Consider the following 17750-nt stretch of genomic DNA (forward strand, 5'->3'; position numbering starts at 1 on the left):
GTTAAATCCTGATAAAAGGAGAAAATATTTAAGGAAAATATGATGAATTTTGGAAACAGATCCAGTGTGGATCCAGTATTATTTTGTAAAAGATAAAAATACTAAGTTTTGTCCACACCCTGACTATGGCCATTGATGTGGATCATCAACTTAGTATCGATTACCTCTTATGAAATGGTGCACATGCAATTCGTGTTGCCATTTGTGAGAATTTGAGAAATAAAGGGTAAAAAGAGTGAAAATAAGCAATTTATGACATTTACGATGCTTATTCATTCTATCTAAAACAGGAAATGTAAATTTTCATTAAGATCTAACATTACAATCTTGGGATTGAAATTTTCAATCTAGGAAAGAAATCAACCTTTTCTATACATTCCTGCAAAAACGGGGTCAGCACAAAACAGAATACAAAGAATCTAAGATATCATATTGAAGCTAAAAGAATACATATATATGCTGATGGCGAAATACATATAGAAATGTATGTGCAAAACATGATATCAATACTAAATGACAAAAACCTATAGCATTTTATATTTGGTGAGAAAACCTGTACGTATATACAATGAGAATTATATAAGCTGAAGCGGCAAATGCAATAGATATAGTTACAAGACATGGCTGCATGTTGATGCCATGGTAATAGTGTAAAAATGTTATGGATTGGACAAAATCTACAGCAGCTGTGACAGAAGATGGGCTAGGTGAATGGATATGATGCAATGATGCAGTTGGTGACAGCGAGAGTTGCTGTAAATGGATGAAGGCAGGCTGGAGGTGGAAGGTTACAGTGTAGGGCATCGCTGCGGATCTCCAAAGCAAAACCATAACAATGCCCAAGCACTGTTGTGGCTGTATGAGAGGCTACAACAGTGCTAGGCCCTGCTGTAGATATAAGGATAGCTTACAACAGTACTAGCACTGTTGTACATGCATAAATGGCTACAGCTGCAGGCGTGGATGCTAGAGGTGACAACAGATGAATAGTGTTGCAGCAGTGTACTAGGCTGTGAAGAAAGATAGTGTTTGTACCTATACGAATGGAGGCACAAAGGGGTACTGGAGATGTATACGATGCTTACAGCGAATGCAATATGGCTATGTGATGCATGTGTGTAGTGAATGTACCAAATACTACATGTAAAATGGAATAAATGCAACAATACATTATGTGAAATGGTGGAATAATGGAAAATAGCAGATCACGAGGTATGGAAGGCTATCGTAGCCTTATGGCTGTTGTGCTGCTGAAGCACAGGAAACTATAGTGGATATAACAGAGCAAAGGGGGACTGTAGGGGAAGGATGATACCTACTGTCATGCAACAAATCAAGAATCCTGATTGTAAACAGGATAGAAACTCGAATGTGATGCAGACAGTGCATGAGCACAGATGGCAAGGAACACCTCTGTGTTGGACAAGCTGTAAAAGTCCATCTATTCAAACAATTTTTGCATGTAAAAGCAACTGACAGATCTCAGGAATGATGGCAGCACATAACTATACTATCAAAAACCAACTATGGGATAATACCATATTCATGGCAGAAATCTAGGAGGAAAGAAAAAAATGATTAACCATCCCGGTGCCTGGTTACTATCTCAATAGTGAAAAACTGCTGGAACTTCAGGCCTGAACTTGGACGTCGTGCCCAACCAAACCTGATTGCTGTGAGCAAAGCTAGATTACGGATGTCACTTGGTAAAGCGCAGGTAGGCACAGTATACTAAAATGGGAGAAATCTAAATGACAATCTTTAAATAAGAACAATGCTAAAAACTAATTGCTACTTAACTAACTACTAGGCAAACTAATGATATTAATTACTTTACTAGTCTACCAACAATTTACTTAACAGACAGCCAATGATACATGAACACCTAATAATTGATGAACTAACCACTTTGCCTAGCTGATCTGCTTAATAAACCTGTTTTAACTTAAACCACCAATAAATTACACGAAAACCCTTATTCCATCGAAACTCTTAATAGAAATCAACGTTTATAACACCTAAGGGAAGCCAAGTGAAATTCAAATAACAGGAGCTTTTATAATGAGATCCAGTCAAGCAATGGATTTCGGCAGTGAGGAATAATAAAAAAAAAATTGAGCTCAAGGTCTACCTCCTGCTTCTTTAACCAAAAAATTAACACCACGATTAGCAAGTGACAAAACCGCACCTGTAATCAAAATTAACAGTCAGTTTATGATGCTGGCAATGGTAGCAACAGTTTATGGAGGTGAGTATATGATGACATGACTGCTACGCAAGTGGAATGGTGAAATGGAAAGAGCTAGAGATGGTTGGTGTGAGAATCCAAGTGTGCGGGGGATATAATTGGCAGTGGATGGTGATATCTCGTTAACGTTTAAAAGAAAATCAAGCTGGTACGAATGCTAAATCGTCTGCTATAGCATCGGAAACCCAGAACCCACAGTCTCAAAGTAGTAAAACTCCAGGAACATTTTATGTTGCAGGGAATTTATGAGGAAACTCTCAGATGGAGGTTTCTTCAGTCATGATCCCAACGTCCGCAAATAGCACCTGTCTTTTAGTACAGATTTTTCGATCCATCTTCACCAATTGCTGATCATCGGTCAAAAATTTCCACAAGTATAAACGAAGCATTGGACATCAATATGTTCTCATGACAGATATGGATGGAAATTCTGCGTAAATAGGAAAGCTGCAAGGCAACAAACATAATGTAAATAAAGGCGACGAACAGATATTCAGAGAATGTTATCCTATATGGACCACGATATGATACCCTTGCAATTAGATTGTGCCCATGATGCCAAAAAAAAAACTGTGAAATCATGAATCAGATATTCTTAAGGACAATCAAAATTTGGGAGCTGGTTCATCAGAAATGTCAAGAATCGATGTATTGTCAGCATACTTATCAAGATAGCACCCCACGAAACTTCATTCATCATTATTTGATTTTATGATGTAGCTCCACAGGTGCTCTGAATGAGGGAGAAGAGGAGGGCGAACTCAATGGATCCCTTGTGCAGTTTAGCAATAATTCAAACAAGACAAATGTTGCACTAGGTGATGTTTAATGAAATGCTTATCATACTCATAGTTAGAGTTCAATGCAGCGGGCCAAACTCTGAATCAAAAGGAAATCTTACTAACTGGAATTTTTAGACTCTTTTTTTTTAACAATTTGAAACCCGAATCATTTAATTAGCAACAAATTTGTACTTCAGCCTGGTTCGCAATCAGCAGTTCCGTGAATAACCCACACCTTTCACTCAGATATCAGCAAACAAACAGTAAGAATTCGGTATAGACCAGCATTTCTCATTCTTCACATTCTATGAATGATCCAACAGAACTTGAACTGAATTTCAACGGCAATTGGTTTTGACCAAAGCTCTACAAAGTGTTGCGAGATTCCTGCAGACTCCTTTTAGTGAATGATCGCCAAGGGGTACTGAACTTCCTATTTTCAAGTTGCCGGCATTCACCAAAATTTTAAACAATAGCCAAACAATATAACGACAGGCCAAAATTTCAAATAAGCAATGCAGCGATAATCCGAAATTCGGCCAGAACACCAAACAACAATCATTGGGTTTTTAATCATCGATCTGAGAATGACGCAACTTTACCTCATGGGTTGAAAGGGAAAAAGAAGAGAGAAAAAAAAAAGAAATGACAAATAGAAATAAACAAAGCTAGTTCATAAAATTGACTAGGGAAGCATTTAGACAGTATCGAATCTGTCGTAAACGATCCTTTATGATACACAGGAATCAGAGGTAAATTGCAGAAAAAAGAAAAAAAGAAAAAGGGGTGGAAATAAATAATAAAGAGAAGGTATTGGAATAAGATCATTCCATTCGCTATCGCACATTGGTGGGCTGATGTTGCCATAGCCAACTCAGCACCACTAGTAGTGCATTAATGGGACGACGAATGAAGAAGAAGAAAAAAATATTTCTAAAAATCAAAATCACAAACAAAAAAAAAAGGAAATGGGGGCTCACCGTGGCCTATGCTTCGGCTTGGGAGGAAGAGGCATTTCTATGTGATGCTTCGGGGACGACCACCTCCGTCTGATTAGGGAAGGAGGAAGGCAATCGATGGTTTTCTCCGGCTTGTCAGAGTCTCTGAATGAGGGAGCAAAGGAGGGGGAGAAGATGCACCTCCCCGAAAGAAGAGAAACCAGCAACCGTAAACAGCAGATGAGAATGATCGATGCGAGAATCATGGACTCCTACCCTCGTTCCTACGGTTTGCTTTTATAGGCGATGGGGGAAAGGTCGAAAGAAGAGAAAGAAAAAAAAAAGGGGGGGGGGGGGGGGGGGTTTGTTAGCGATCGACGGGTGAAGAAGAGAGGAAAGTGATCCAAGGGTTGAAGAAAGGGGGTTCCAGCCATCGGAGGGTGGAGGAGTTCGGGAGGTGGACGCATGCGAGTTTGTTGGTGATGAACGAAGGAGGATGATGATGGAGGGTTTTGGAGGGTTGATGGATGGTTTTGGTGGAAGGGGAACGCACATAAGGGTGGTCGGCCAAGGAGGGAGAGAAAGGCGAGAGTGAGGAAGAAAGCTTTTGGAAGGTGGAAGAGAGGGGGGGAACCATTGGAGATGGATGAGCGATCTGCGAAGGGGAGGAGTTCATTCAGGATGAATGGAGGAGCCATGCTTTCAGGTGATCGAGGGTGGAGAAGGAAACCTCGCGAGCCTGCGGCCGTTTTATAAAGTTTTCCTCTTTTTCAAAAAGGCGGTTCCTTTACAATGATTTTCAGAAAAGTAGTTTTTAAGAAAAGTTTTTAGCAAAAACAAGTTTCAAAAAGAGTTTTGAACAACATAGTTCCTGATTTTTTTGGTTTTTTGTCTTATTTTTCCATTTTTTTCCTTTTGTATTTTTGGAATAAAATCCTAAAGTTTGTGAGAAAACAAAGATTAAAACTAATTTTCTTTTTTAGAAGGAAATTTTTTTTAGAATTTGAAATCTATTTTGAGAAAATTTCTTCAGAAATGGGTTTTGAATCCGAATTTTGAAGAACTATGGATTTAAAGTTCTGGATTCGGACCCAAAATTGATTTTGAATATATCAATATGGAATTTAATTCAGAAAATCTGAAGAATGACTGAATTTTAGCTCTGAAATTGCTTTGATTTTCTCAAAAAAATGGGGTTAGGGACAAAAGGGGAATATTTATAAAATTTTGAAAAATTTGGGGTGTTCACAGGCATGTCTGCACATACCCCTCAACGTCGTCTCTCATATGCGGCCAATAATAGCCATGCTCAAGGAGTGCTAAGGTCCGCTCCTGACCAGGATGGTCGATCCATAGTGTATCATGGAACTCCTTAAGTAGTTTTTGGCGGGGGCTTCCCCACCGCAGCATGAAGATGCGTCCCCCTTTTGTCACAAGGAGGCCATCCTGTAGCCAAAATCGCCGAGTCTTCCCTACCTACGCTAGAGAAACAAGGTGTTGTGCAGTCGGATCCTGCTGCATACCTTCGCGGATGCGGCTCAACAATGTACCCTCCAAATGCACTTCAGAAGGTTTCGTGCGCATAACTACCAGTTTAGCCCTACGGCATAGGGCATCCGCCACAACATTCGTCTTTTCAACCTTGTACTCCAAGGCAAAGTCAAATTCAGCCAAAAACGTCTGCCATCGAGCTTGTTTAGGCGTCAATTTATTCTGTGTCTGAAAAAAGCTCGTGACCACATTGTCCATCTTGACGACGAACTCAGCACCCAAGAGTTAGTGCTGCCAGGTCCTGAGGCAGTACATAATGGCAGTCATCTCACGTTAATGCATTGTGTAACGCCTCTCTGCAACTTTCAGCTTGCGACTCTCATATGTGATCGGATGGACGTCTTGTATAATAACTCCACCAATGGCAAAGTCTGAGGCATTCATGTAGACTTCAAAGAGGCTCAAATGATCAGACAGTCACAGCACTGGCTCCCTCACTAAGGTTTTCTTCAAGCCATCAAAGGCATCTTGGCACGCTCCTGTCCAGAGCCATGCCCGATTTTTTTTTAACAAATCGATAAGGGGCGCAACAATGAGAGAATAGCCTTCGATAAAAATGTTGATAGTAGTTTGCCAAACCAAGGAATGACCACAATTCTGGCACTTTGCTTGGCAGAACCCATTTTTAGATGGCCCTTATCTTTTGTCCATCCATACGCAGTGCATCATGCCCCACAACATGGCCAAAGAAGATGATATCCTCCTATCCGAAGAGACACTTCTCTCGTTTAACATAAAGGTCATTCTTCTTCAGCACCTGAAACACGGTTTGCAAGTGCCCAACATGTTCCTCTATGTTGCTGCTGTAGATCACGATATCATCCAGGTAGACTACCACAAACTTGTCTAAGTAAGGGTAGAAGATTTGGTTCATTAAAGTCGTGAACGTGGCTGGAGCATTTGTCAACCCGAATGACATTACTAAGAATTTGTAAACACCATAGTGAGTGGCACAGTTGTCTTTGGCTCATCACCTTCAGCAATTCTCACCTGTTAGTAACCCGATCGCAGATCTAACTTGGAAAAGATACGGGCACTGCCTAGCTGATCAAACAAGTCCGCTATCAATGGCAATTGGTACTTGTTTTTCACAATGACTTTGTTCAAAGCACGGTAATCCACACATAACCGCTTAGAGCCGTCATGTTTCATCTGAAAAAGGACCGGGGCACCAAATGGGGCTTTTGATGGACAAACAATGTCTGCATCCAACATCTCATCTAGCTGCCTGTGCAGCTCCTTCGGCTCAGTTGGCCCGATACGGTATGGAACCATTGTAGGAGGCTTCGCTCCCGGGGTCAACTTAATCTTGTGGTCGACCTCACATCTTGGCGGAAGACGCTTTGGCAATTTCGGAGGCATCACCCCCTAAAATTCCTCTAATAGTGGGGCTAGGGTTGGTGGCACTGCTGCTTCTACCTTCCCTTCTTCTGTGTGCACTGTAACTAAGAATATCTGCTCCCCATGCTTGACACCCTTCTTCAGTTGCATTTTAGATAGCACTGAAGACTTGCCTTTTTGTGCAAGACACTGCACTATGTGGGACAGGTATGACCCATGATTGTCAACGTGTTAAACTTTGGCAGCATCATAACATTTTGGCTTCACAAAAACTCTATACCCAAAATCACCTTGAAATCGTCCAGGGGCACCATAGAGAAGTTGGCTTTGCTGACCCAACTTCCCACTTGAATAGCCACGTCTCTTGCTTCATCAAGGATGGGATTGGCCTCAGAGTTTACCGTTTTGATGGTCCTCTACTTTGGCCCAGGCTTCAAGCCCAACCGCTCTGCCTCTTCCCGCGAGACAAAGTTGTGTGTTGCCTCTAAGTCTATCATTGCTGAAGTAGACTTTTCATTCATAATAACTTCCAAGTACATAAGTTCCTTACTGACCTGCATGTTCTTAGTCATGCAACTTCTAGTTGCGTTAATCGATCGCATGGCCCCCATCCTTGGTTACATCGTCTCAGTGTCACTATATTCAGTATCGCTGCATTCTTCTTACGCAGCGTTGGCTTGCCCATCGTCCTTCACGAGGCGCTTTGGGCACTGCCTGAAGATGTGTCTATCGCCACAGAACCAACATGTCACAACCACACCCTTGTTGCTATTGTTATGCTTTATGTAGTTCTGTTTCTTTTTGGATTAATGGCGTGTAGATGCCTCACCTTTATCATTGTGTCGCTCATCCTTCTTGCCTCTGTGGTCAGGCTTCTTCCTGACTTTGGTGGATAGAGTGAAAGGCTTGCGCTGAGTGTCAACTAAGCGCTCGGTCGGCACATATGCATCTTCCAAAATACGAGGGTTGCTCCTTTCCAATTCAGACTGTGCCCATGACTGAAGTCCCACAATGAACCAGTTGAGTATGTCATCTTCTGGCATGTTAGGTATCTCTAACATAAGCTTTTGGAACGTTCTGACATAGTCTTGTAATAAACTAGAGTGATTGAGCTCACGAACCATCTGGTATGTCTGCCTTTGCGCATTTCTTGGCATGAAATAGTTGCGCAACTCCATTTTGAAGTCGTTAAAGGTGTCTATCATGCATTGACCCCTCTCCATGTCGTTGCGCTTTCACCTCCACCAAGCGATTTCATCTCCATCAAGTAAGGTTGTTGCGGCCTTAATCCTCAGATCCTCAATGATCACATTCTGGATATCCAAGTAGTCTTTTACTTGGAACAAAAAGTTCTCAATGGCCTTGCTATCATGAGAACCATTGAATTTTGCGGGTCTTGGCACATCAATCCTTGATGGCCTCTCACCATTTCCGCCATTTAGGGTCACTGTCCACTGTAACATATGGTTCTTTAACTGAAGCTCCCCTACTTCAGTCTGCAAGTCGGCCAATGTAGTCGTCAACAAAGTGACCTACCCCATTAGTAAGTTTACTTGCTCTTGCAGGCTCGCCACCACATCATTCAGTCCACTGAATGATTCACATGCGCGTGAAATCGCTTTCTCTTGCGAAGTCACATCTTCCATCAGCTTGTTAACAGTTGCAGCCAACTCTTCTTGGCCCCGAGGTGAACCCATCTCCTCAGCTTTGGCAATTGCCTTGTCTTTTGTGTTGCACAAGTTTTGATAAGGGGCCACGATGTCTTGCTCATAAATGGCAGCCTGTCGACATGTTTGTCGATACCGACTCTGAAGTCTCTTCCTCAGCACGAGAACGGGCTCTGGTACCACTTGTCACAGGCCTATTTCCTTCAATAAGCCAGTGTGATCATGCAAAATTTTTCCTCTCATTCCTCTTTTCCTTCTCTTCACCTTTCTAGCCTCTATTCCCTTTTGAAGGGGAATAAAAGATAGAAAAGAAAAGAGAAAGGAAATGGAAGAAGAGAGAGGAACTCTTTTGCAAGGTCTTGTTTGACCAAAGAAATTTTTTTGAAAATCACTCGCCTCCGTTTTGAAAATTTGCAGAAAAAATAGAGAGACGGGATTCGCTCGTTGGTACGAGGTTCGACCATTCCTAGCACCTTTACCAGGGGTAATCGAACCAAGGATCGAATTTATGCCTTTTGTTTTTCTAAAATATTATCTAAGAATTTATCCTAAGTCTAAAATGCACAAAGAATCATGCTTGTGCAATGCAAATATAGAAATGTATGCTTTTGAGAAAATAATTTAGAAATTTCGAGATTTTCCAAGTGATTCTAAAATAAATATGATAATGGAGTGGAGAAATGATTCAAAGATTTGAAATTGGTTTGAAAAAGTTAGATTTTGAATCTAACTTGGATTTTGAAATGGATCTGGAAGAAGAGACTTGAAATTCCAAGTTTTGGAGTAATCGTATTTTGGAAAGACAAGTCTTCAGATGAAGAGAAAAGGGAACTTTAGAATTGGAATTTTTGAAATAAGAATGAATTTTCAAAGTCATGATGAACTTTGAATCTGAATCGATTTTTGGATTCAAGACCTAAAACAGGAGTTGAATTTGAATTTAGATTTGAGAAATAAATTCAAAATTGGTTTTTGGAAATGAGAATTGAAAATAGAACTGGATTGTAAATCTAGAATGGAATTTTGATCTGAAATCTAGAATGGATTTTGATTTGAAATCTGGCATCCAAGATGCAACTAAATCTGAAATCTGGAATCCTAAATGGAATTTGAATATGAAGTCTGGAATTCAAAAATTGAGTTGAATCCGAAATCTGGAATGCTAAATGGAATTGGATCCGAAATCTGGAATCCAAAGTGGAGTTGAATTCAAAATATGGAATCCTAAATGGAATTTGATCCGAAGTCTGGAATCCAAAATAGATTTGAATCTGAAATCTGAAATCCTAAATGGAATTGGATCCGAAGTCTGGGATCCAAAATCGAGTCGGATTCGAAGTTTGGAATCCTAAATGAAATTGGATCTGAAGTCTGGAATCCTAGATGGAGATTGGAAATCTGAATCCAAGGTAGAACTGAGTTCTAAATCTAGAATCAAAGATGCTTTTGAAAATCCAAATGGGACTTGTTGATGGATCAGGATTTTGGAAATCTAGATTTGGATTTAAAACTTAGGAAAAATCAGATTTTGAGATTCAGAATCAATCTCAAGATTTTGATTTTGAATTTGAGAATCAAGACTCAATAAAAAATAAAGGATAAACTTGATTTTAAGCTTGAGTTTTGAAATCAAAAGATGAATAAGGAATTTCAAAGTTAAATTGAACTTTGAAATTTGATCTGAAATGCTAAATTAAATATGAAATTGAATCCTGGAAAGAAAATTGAATTTGAATTTTCAAAGTTGAATTAAACTTTGAAATTGGATTTGGACTGGAAATTGAATTTAGAATACAGAAATGAATTTGAAATATCAAAGTCAAATTGGACTTTGAAATTGAAATTTGAATCTTTGAAATAAGATAGAAGGATGAATTTGATTTGAGAAATGAAGAAGATACTCAAAATCACTCGGATTTTTGTGAAAGGATTTTAAAAATATGATGTAATTCTATCCTAGATGATGAAATGAATTAAAGAATTTGAAATTGTATTTTGAAAAAGCATATTTCATTCTTTAAATGAATTGAAATAAGATTGAAGATATAATACATCCCTGACTATGGTCATTGAATGTATTATATAGTAATCATACTTAAATTCAAGTGAAGAATAAAAGACATTTTGGTGCCTTTATAGAGTTTAAAATGAAATTAACTCTCAATATATCTTGACTATGGCTATTGATATATATTTTGAGTTAATTTTAAGTTAAACACTGATAAAAGGAAAATATTTAGAAAAATATGATGATTTTTTAAAAAGGATCCAGTGTGGATCCAATATTATTCCATAAAAGCTGAAAATCCTAAGTTTTGTTCACATCTTGACTATTGTCATTGAAGCAAATTGTCAACTTAGGATTTAATTACCTTTTATTAGAATGGTGCACGTGCCATTCGTGTTCCCATTCGTGAATTTTTGAAATAAAAGAAAAAAAATGATATGAAAACAAGTAATTTCTTAAGATATATGCATGTTCATACATTCTAATCTAGGACTGGAAATGGAAATTTTTCATTACACTCTAGCTATTACAACTTTTAGAAATAAAAACTCCTAATCTAAATAGGAATCCAACAATTTCTATATATTCCTTAGTTTTGCAGAAATTTTGGAGATCGGAGGAGGGAGCTCCTTCTTCTACTATGGGGACTCTCTTCTGTTGAAGGAGAAAAGGGAAACCACCAAGGGATTTGTGAGGAAAATGGATGTTTCTAACTGATTAGAGAAGAAGGGGAAAAGGGGGAAAACACGATCGGGTGAGAAATCGTGAGATGGCATTGATGGATGAAGGCATTTCTCTGTCCCCCTATCCCTTCCCTTGTGCCTCCTTTTATAGAGGAGGGGATGGTTCAGAAAGGGGATTCTGTTGGGGATCAAGGGTGGATGAAGGAAGATGAGAGGTGATCTATGGATGGCCATTGAGCGAGAGAGAGCGATGGAAGATGAAAAAATGGTTGGGGGAATCAAGGGTCGATGAGGAGATCTTCAAAGATCGGCTGATCGCCTCCTTCAATCGAACATCCCCTCGGCGCTGCCTACCGTCTGATGCCGAAAAACCTAAGCCCTAATCTCTTCCCCAAGCCGATTCAGAGAGAGACACAACGGAAAATCGTTGCAGGATTCTCCGATTTTTCAAAAACAAGGTTCTAAAAAAAAAAGTTTTCTCAAAAAGGGTTTTTAAAAACTTATTATTATTATTTTTTTTATAATTTTTTTTCTATTTTTGATTTTTTGGTTCTTTTCTTCATATTTTCTATATTTTTTTTTTGTGTTTTCGAAATAAAACTCCAAAAACTAAAGGAAAATAAGGTATTTAAAACTATTTTGTAAATTTTGAGAAATATTGACAAAAGAAGAGTTTTCTGAGAATCTGGATTTTTAATTTTGAAATTTCTTCAGAAAATGGGTTTAAATCCAAATTTTAAGGAAATATTTGAGTTTTTGAACCTCGAACCGAGAAATACAGATCATCGAATCCAAATGGACACTGGATCGATTGTCTGAGCCTTTCGGAAATTCTTTTGGTATTTTTGCGAATTTAATTTTGAAAGTTGGATAACGAAGCTCAGCTTTGGAATTTGGCAATGGATCCGGATCCAAAATCGAGTTAGATGGATAAAAATGGAGCTTATTTTAGGAAATTCGGAGATTAACTGAAATTTATATTGAAATTGACTTAATTTTCTCAAAAAATGGGGCTAGGGGAAAAAAGGGAATGTTTACAATATTTTGAAAATTTTGGGGTGTTCACAAATATCCCAATTTGCTACTATGTCGATGGAAAGCTGAGCTTAGTGGCAAAGAAAACACTCCAAATTTTGAAAAATGCCCCAGTCAGCAGATCTGAACTGAGTGTGGAAGATTTATTTTTTGGAGAACATGGCTTCTCAGGCTTAAAAACCTTATCTTGAATGGTTTTGAAGAGACAAAATCCTCAAAAATGATATGACTGAATAACAGAAATGAGGAAATTGTGATGGGACTTTTGGGCGAAGGTCCCAGGATGATGAGAAATGAAAATTTTGATCAAGTCTCATGGGTGAGACAATATCAGTTTTGGAATGACTCAGGTTTAGCCCTTAACCTGGATGGGACTAAGATATATCAAGATGAATTGATTGAGGAAAGGAATACATGAGGACCTTGATGGGACACTTTAAGAGAAATGCCTCCTGAGATGAAGCTCAAGTATGATCCTTTCTTGGATGGCTATGAAGGACATGTGTTCCATGACGGGAAAACCATGATGAGACTGAGAGAACTACCTGTAAACACCCCAAATTTTCACTCACCTCCCCGACATTTCTACCAAACATCACAATTCATCTCTTGAGATCGTCGGAGGGAAAAATGATCATTTTCTGAGCCTGGAACTTGCAAAAGTCCAAATTTCATCTACAATTCTCAAAATTTCTCTATTTTAGCTGAAATTTTTAAAGGTTTACTCCTGACAGGAAATGGGAATCTATAAATTCCTAGTTCAATATTACATTTCATAAGACATGTCATTGCATATCATCGCATGAGCATTTCATATCACTGCACTGCACAGCATGTCATTTCGAAGTCCAGAACTCCTGATTTCAAAACTCTTAATCTAGATTCGAGTTTTAACTTTTTCAAAATTAATTTTAAAACCCTGGGTCTTCAAAATTGACAATTCTTCCCATTTTACCCCCAGGACTCTGAATTTCAAAAAAAATTCTCAGGAAAACAATCTAGATAGTTTTCAATATGGATTTCAGCCTTGAACTCAGCAATTTTATCTCAGATTTTGCCCCTTTTGTCAGCAATTTCAAATATCATTCTTTTACAAAATCGTCCCATAGGGGCCACCTTTTTTCAAAATTTCTGCAATTAGGCCAAGTATTTCTTATTTGCCAGTTAGTCTAAGTTTTTATGAAAATTCCAAAAAGCGGTTTTACTTTTTTGCTTTTATTTCAATAAAGAAACGATGTGGGGTCCACCTGGGGTGGCACCACATGGGTTTTCCTTTTATAAAACTTGGATTTTGAAAAACCCAAAAATATAGGAGCTTTATCTCTCTCTCTTCTTCCATCCTCTGTCATGTGTCAGTGTGGAGTTCACCCAGAGGTGGTGCCACATGTCATTTTCTCTCACCTTCCATTTCCTTGCCATGTGTCAGTGTGGGGTCGCCCTGAGGTGACACCACGTGTCTCCCTCCCTGCACCTCCATTAATTGCCACTTGTCCTCCCTACATCTTCCTCTTTTCTTATCTTCTGACATGTGTCAATGTGGGGCATTTTCAAGGTGGCGCCACATGTCTTCAGTCACCTTTTCTTATTCCTTGCCACATGTCAATATGGAGCTTCCCTAAAGTAGCGCCACATGTCCACCACCTTTATTTCTCTCTCCCTTGCCACATGGCACTCTGGGGTCACTCTGAGTCACCACATGTCATGTTCTGCTTTTTTTAGAAACAGTATAATTGCCCCCCCCTGAGGTGGCACCATTTAAGGTGTTTTCTCCTGCAGTTGACACGTGTCTGTCTCTGCTTTCTTCAGAAAAAGCAAGTGACACATGTCTCTCTCTGCTTTCCTCAGAAAAAGAAGTGACCCATGTCTCTCTCTGCTTTCCTCAAAAAAAGCAAGAGACACGTGTCCATCTCTGCTTCCTTCAGAAAAAGCCAGAATTCAAATATTCAAATTCCTTCTAAGGTGGCGCCATCTGAAGAGCCTCCTCCAGCAAGCTGACACTTGTCAAGTGTAGAACCACCCTGAAATGCCACATGTCCAGACCTCCTTTCTTCAGAAAAGGTAGAAGCATCTCCCCTCTGAGGTGGTGCCATTTCTGAAAATGAGCTTTCCTCACAAATAGCTCTGCAACTTGATTTTAGGAAAAAGTAGAAAACCAAAATTCAAAAACCCTTGAGGTGGCGCCATCTGCTTCCTCTGATCTTGCCCTCTGCCACATGGCACTGTGGGGCCACCCTAAGGTGGTGCCACATGTTTGTCTTTGCCTCCTCCAGAAAAAGCAAAGTTTCAAAATTTCAAACTCCCTCTGAGGTAGCGCCACCTGCTTCCTCTATTCTTTCCTTCGGACACATGTCAGTGTGGAGCCACTCTGAGGTGGCGCCACATGGCAGTCTCTCCTTCTTCCAGGAAAACAAGACTTTGAATTTCAAATAAAAGCAAACTCCAAGGTGGCATTCTCTGAGGTGGTGCCATATGGGAAGCTTCTGCAGAGAAAATCAAGCCAACTCCTTTGCTGAGGTGTCTTACTTACAAAATTTATATTTTATTTATTTCAAAAAATCCAAAGTAGCATTCTCTAAGATGGTGCCACATGGAGGGTCCAGATGACCTCCTGTTTGAATTTTAAATTTTCTCCAGCAGTCTACAAATCCCTAGCCCACGCCCAGTCTAGGAGAGAGCTCCTTTATTAGATCTAAACTTTAACTTAGAATTCCATTTTTTAGCTTCTTTTGTTTTCCTCTGAATTCACGCCCTCTCTGGAGTCCATTCTCAAGGAGCCATCCCGTGGCTGCCCGTCTCTGGGGTTTCAAAACAATAAAAGAATACAAGGTGAGTTCCAATCGAATTGATTTTATTGCAATCATGTTTTTGTTTCAATTCGCATGTTGAATCACATGAATTTTCGTTTTAAAGAAAGGGTTCGTCCGAATGATGGATTGAACCATTCCCATAAAATGACATATATTAAGTAGGATCATGCTTCCTTGATGATTTTTAACATTTATGCATTAGTTAGATTCAATTCATATTTTATTTCATTAATTTAACATATTTTAGGAATTAGTTAGATTTTTTTTTAGCATTTATTTCAATTCTGTTTAGTTTCAGTAATTCCCTATTTTTGTTAGTCAGTCCACTTGTTATTTTATGCTTTTAGTTTTCTCTAAAAATGCCCACAAAATTATATTATGTGCCCTTAGCTGTCTTTGATAATCTGCAAAAAAATAGGAAGCATTTGAATTTATTTACTAAGTTCACAGTTTGAAATGCCAAGTCGCAATTTATGACCCGGGAAACGTTTAGAATATTTGGTTTCAACTTGTAAAATCAAGATCTCCCTCATGTAAGATTCGATTTTCAATCCAAAAAATTCTATGAACTAAATATTGAGTCTAGTATTTAATCTGATTGTATCAAATTTTTCTGATTTTGTTTGCTATCTGAAAAAAATCCTAGAGTTCGGGACATGTGTCAGAGCCTAATTTGAGTCTTTGAGACTCTTGATCGATTTAAGTCGATGGGTTCTCTATAAATATAGCTTCCAATCCGGATCTGTAAAAAGTGAACTTTATGTTCTGAATGTCCTATGTTTGATTCTGAAATTTTTCAATTTTTAGGACAGTTTTCATACCATTTTCGTATTTTTTATTTCAGTCTTCTTTTTTGTCATTTACATCTGCTCTTCTAATTTATATGTGTAATGTCATATTTTTATTTCTCATCCAGTTGATCAAATTCCAAATCCATATAAATGAAAGTTGTTTATATTCATGTCAGTAGTTCCCCATTTATTTTTTGGAAATTTTGATGGTCAGTTATTATTTTTTATCTATTTTCACATCAAATCATGCTGATTTTAGTCCTATCAGAACCAAATCTCTGCTACCGAACTCATCGTAGGTCAAATCTCGGGGATGTAAAATCCAAAGATGTTCATTTTTATGTCCTTTAACATCTTGAAAAATATCAGTCATTTCTATGGTGGATTTTTGCACTATTGCATTAAATGCTATGCTTGGTTCGTACCCGTATGCGAAATTGGCTCATTTTAGGATTTTCTTGGAAATATTGCATCTAGGCTATATCATTTCATGAATTTTATCATTCTATATTGTTTATAAGGGTATAGGAATGCTCTCTACCAAATTTGGCATGATTTGAAAGCCGTTTGATGATCGGTTTAGCCGTATCATCAAAACAGGGTCCCCGTGGGACCCTGATCCGGGCGAAAAACAAGCGAAATTCATTATTTTGGCCAAGTTTCAAACACAAATTCTTATTTTTACAGTCTTAATATGTTTGGAAGCATGTCATCATGTCTCATCATGCATTTCATCATCATTTGGTTCAATTCAAATTTCAAAAATCTCAAATTTTACCAAAATTCTTTCAAAAAACCCTGATTTTAAAGGTATAATTTCAATATTAGGGGTATTTTGGTCATTTTGACCATAATTCCGAATTTCAAATTATTTATTACTAGATTTTCTTGCATTTGTATCATTTCAAATATCAAGGAAGTGTGAAAATCGGGTTTATATCCATCTAAGTCCAATAATCTCAAGATATTATTGGAAAATCTTGGAAAAACCCACATATTTGAGCTAACCCCATTTCAAGTTTGGCAGGGACATTCAAAGGAAGGAGCTGGAATCTGCAAATTTTCCTTTTCTTTTATTTTATTTAGTGATGTAATAATTAAATGAAATTTTGGAATAAGAGATTTACTTTTCTGCTTAGATTAGGATGCATATTATATAGTTTGAATTTTTGTAATATCATGATTATGTGATTCATGAATTATATTTCAAAAATCATTGTGGATGTACACAAATGGCACGTGCACCAACTCTTAGGGAGTTGATAAACTCGGTGGAGTCCATATTTACGGCCCTAGTCGGAATATGGACGAGACCCAGATTCAGCATCTTTCTACTAGTCACACCGAGCCTACACTCTTAGGCTATCTTACAAAAATTCACTGCATATCTTCAATTTTACAAAATATTTTAGAATTAACTAAGTAAGTTACAAGCATATTTACGGCCATAGTCGAAATATGTGGTAATTCTACCTTAGTTTAATTTTGAAATTGCATATTTTCCTGAAAAGCTATTTTCATAAAATGACATTCATTCATTCAGGATAGTTCACATCATGAAATTACATGCAGTTCTTATACTTTTTTCTCAAGAAAATTTCATTCTAAGGAAATCAATTCCTCAAGAAACTCTAAAAGTTTTCAAAGTTGGATTTCCCAAGTCAAGTTTTCCACGATTTTCTCTGCAAAATATTCTTTTCTAAAGATTCATTTTCAAAAGGAGTCTCTCATCATCCTCAAGAATCAAAATCGATTTTCAAATATTTTAAGGCTAAAATTCTCAGAATCTCAATTTCCTGAGTTTTGATTTTCCTTCTTCAAAGAGTTTTCTAATGAATTTCAATCATTTCTAAAAAAAGCTTTCAAGATTGAAGTTTTCCCTGACAAATAGTTCATCTT

Source organism: Nuphar pumila, chromosome 4 (assembly GCF_984573655.1).
Source record: "Nuphar pumila chromosome 4, dmNupPumi1.hap1.1, whole genome shotgun sequence".
Classification (NCBI taxonomy): domain Eukaryota; kingdom Viridiplantae; phylum Streptophyta; class Magnoliopsida; order Nymphaeales; family Nymphaeaceae; genus Nuphar; species Nuphar pumila.